General features: G+C 32.1%; 1 long non-coding RNA gene across 1 annotated transcript; it reads right to left on the bottom strand.

The window, feature by feature from the left end:
• Positions 1-1,054: 1,054 nt before the first annotated feature.
• LOC127728164 (uncharacterized) lies at positions 1,055-3,383 on the bottom strand. Its single transcript, XR_007993997.1, has 2 exons — positions 2,818-3,383; positions 1,055-1,270 (listed from the first exon to the last, which is right to left on the bottom strand). It is a non-coding gene; the product is annotated as an uncharacterized LOC127728164 (long non-coding RNA).
• Positions 3,384-3,932: the final 549 nt, after the last annotated feature.

The raw sequence follows: 3,932 nt of genomic DNA, 5'->3' as shown, positions 1-3,932 counted from the left end.
TGGGACAGGCACATAAAGAATGTGGCGGGGTTAAACATGTTTGTGAGCGCTCAACCCTCCCCTTACACGGAACAGTGGTGTAATAGCACAACATAAGAACAAACTATAAAAATCAGTTGAAAAAGGCTTAACTCATCAGATCAATACAAAGAAAAACATCAAACAAAAACACATACAGGACGTGGCAGGGTATATATCTATCCCTCATCCCTAACAACAAAAAATCACTAAGTACAGATCTGAGAGTAGTCGCAGTTACTGACAGCTAGTTCAACTAATAAAAAAAATCATGTATCTGAGACTAAAATATCAATCAGTACACATCCAATAAAGGATTGATAAGTTTAGCCGGATCGTATCTAAATTTTCGGGCTCGGTTAACAACATCACCGTAAAATTTAGGATGTACTATTCCGTAAACATGCCAGTTTAGAAGTTTATTTACAAAAAGTTGCAACAAAAAAAAAAAATGCAAATTTTATCAATTTATTTTAACCATAAAATTAAATATATTTTGTTATCCAATGTCTGTACTAGTACAACCGAATGGTTACATAATGTCCACTAGTTGCAATAAAAGCTGCCAATTATTTTTTTTGCATTGTCTTCCTTCTTTCTGAAATAAAGAATAAAAATTGATACTAATTGTCTCAAAATAAGCTATTTTCATTTGACTTCAATAAAAGTATTGCCAACAACAGAAAATCCTGTCTATCATTTAAATAGTTAGAAGACTATAGTGAATAAATCAAAATTAAATGGTTATACCTGTAAAATTACATCATTCCCAATCAAACACGCAAGCGAACAATCGAATAGATTATGCATTTTACTGTCGGATTTCAATGCATTACAACAACATAACAACTTAAATCTGTTATCTCACAGTTTACATTGTATTCATGTACCTTAACATGAAATAATCTACTACTCAACCGGTTTTTATTTTCTCAAATTGTCACTTTAACATGTACTGGTACTTGCTATCGCTCCCTTACTCTCTTTCACTCTAACCATCGAACTGTGCATATATTGCAAATTAAAACCTAGTTACCTAAAAAGATTTCCCTTCACTGCTAAGAGGTTTTTGATTTCCCACATTTTCCACATCCACATGCAGTGGTACATGCGCAGGAATCTCCACATGAACATTCTCCTCCTGCTGAACAACTACAGGATCCTTTCATCTTAAGGCAAGCACAGCTATCTCCACACTGACAGTTGTCTCCACATCCACATTTGTTTTCTGTTGTTAGACGACATGTTTTTTCTACAGAAAAGAAAGTAGACTTTGTCATATTTACTGATGAAATAAATTAAGTATGCATTAATAACCCCACCCCCCCCCCCCCCCCCCCCCCCCAGTAATGTGATCATGACCAAGGAGAAACACTAAGTTTACCACAGTCAAGACTCAAGACGTCTCTGCAAGATTTTATATACAGCGTACTCACAAATATTCATACAAGTGTATTCATCTACAAATGTCTCTAAATCAAAATCTTCATAGACTTTCTTATTCAAAGACCTGAAAGTTCAATAATATACAACGGTTGATCCAGTACAGCTAGTTTTGTTAAAACGTATACCCCATTTCAATTTAACGTTTTTTTTGTTTTTTTTTTAATTCGGTTTAACTTATTTGTTGCTTATCGGAAACATGTATTTCTCTGTCTGCTTTTCCTTCTGTTATAAAATCAAATTTCAATTAAGGAAACGTATGCAATATACTCAGTCAGTAAAAACCTACAGAAAAGTTATAAAATGATTGTTTTGACAAGAGTATAAGTGGCAGAAAAGGGTAGGAAGGTGACTAGAACACTTACGAGTTGTTTTTGAATTTGTTGATCAAAAAGAGTTTTGCCGTTAAAAAGTATTTGAAAAAAATTTGGAAAAAAAGTAGTTTTTAATGTTCACAGTATACGATCAAGTGCATGTATTAAGGGGATTTTTTTAAGGCCAATACAAATTATCTTTTCTCCCTCTATCCCCAATTGCGACGAATTTGCAAAAGATATTTCCTGTAATTATGTAAATAAGCCGGACATTATTAGTGGACATCAATCTCCTAATACACAAATATTTGACCCGGATTTTGTTGAAAACATATTTTTCAAAATGTTTGTTTACTAACGGAAATTGTCATTTGAAGAACAAATGAACATGTTATTGCTTTAAGATAGCATGTATATAAATGATTTGTTTACGTTAAAAAAACCAACAGGTATTAAATCTTGAGGACAACATACCAAACATGTCTGACATATCTATCACGTAATATGCCTGAAGAAGTATGAATTGAGTAATCTCAGGAATCTTGTTTTCCCGCCAATTAATTCTATTAAATTACCAGTTGAAATAGAATTAAAAAAAAAAAACAGTATTAAATTTTTTTGAAAATGAATATTCTGACCTGGTACGAAATAAATGAATAATATTTGCCAAGCAGAAAATATACTGAATATTCTGCAACACTAAAATGCAGCCATTAGAAGGAAACAATTCTTGATACAAAATAGAAAATATTTTTTCATGCCAAAAAATAAGCGAGCCTCGCAAAAGGTGAAACTAAATATTACGTCAGAAAACTGCCCCCTCCCCCGACAATTTAAAATGGTCTAACCAAAAGATAAAAAAAAGGTGAAGACATGATTTTGTACATGACGTTTTCTGCGGAACTATATATATATATATTCTTAAACAAAAAGATCACCTGCATTTAAAGTACTATCAGAACTAATAAATGTTTATTTATATTCTTTTAACCTATATTAACATTATACATTATTACTAGAAATTATTGAATTGTATACATACCAGCTGAAGACATTTTCAAGTGGTGACTGATTAAAACTGCACTGTTAGATATTAGTGTCTTTCTCTTTTTGGAGTTTCGGTAAGAATTGTAAACCAAGCCCGAAAACACTCTTAATATAAAATCCAACCAGACACCACGTGTGTAAATCCAAAATACCGTGTGCAAAGACATTAACGAATACAAATTGTCCCGCCATGATAACCGGAAAAGTACTTAGCGCCGTGTGCAGAAAACAGGTATGGCCAGCTTGTCCATAAATAAATATTCCCACCTAATGTTAGTCAGAAAATGTCACTTATAACCGGTCAACCACCGGCTGAGCAAGATTAATAATTCGTAATGAATTTACAAGATGGCCTTGAAGACACACACAGTGCAACAAATAAACAATAAAGATGGCCTTCAGCAAGAAGTAACATGCGATTGAATAATAGATGTTCGCATTATCATTTTTAGTATTCATTTTCATGACATTTCATATACCTTGTATTAATTTTATGTCATTTATTGCTCGTTTGTCAAAACTTTTCAATCTAAAGTATTCATGAATATGATTTTGGTAGAAAAGTTTAAAAATCTTATAATTTATTTAAACAAGAATGTATGCATCTTCAGCAAATTCGGTTAGGTTGATAAATAAAAAATAACGTAAAGTAATGTGCAGTATTTTCAGTCGTTTGTAACTATCGAGTAAAACCTGCAATTCTTATCTTCATTCATCAAATGTTGTGCATGATTTGCATTTTGCGTAACAAGAAATACAAATATCAATACAGTAGCCTTTACTTATTACACAAAGTCCGTTTAAGGTGTCATATAGTTTATATTTATGAAATGTTGTTTATAGACACACAGTTTCCTATCTTTTCTTGTCAAACTGAACCAGCAGGGAAAAGGAAACACATCTCGACTTGGATGTTCTTATTTATATATACACAGAATGATGTGGCGCAAGGTTTTATTTGCTGACTGTTTTTAGCAGAAATATGAACATTTTCTCTTTATGTATAAAACAATGCAGCTAATTTTGGCTAAAAGTTTATTAATTGATTGGTAGATAGTTAACGTCCAGTGGCAAATATAACATGCATGTGTTTGACGATAACATTTAAAT

The sequence above is a fragment of the Mytilus californianus genome, unplaced genomic scaffold (genome assembly GCF_021869535.1).
Source record: "Mytilus californianus isolate M0D057914Y unplaced genomic scaffold, xbMytCali1.0.p SCAF_2, whole genome shotgun sequence".
Classification (NCBI taxonomy): domain Eukaryota; kingdom Metazoa; phylum Mollusca; class Bivalvia; order Mytilida; family Mytilidae; genus Mytilus; species Mytilus californianus.
Note: the sequence above shows the minus strand (reverse complement) of the source record. Positions and strands in the feature narration are given on the sequence as shown.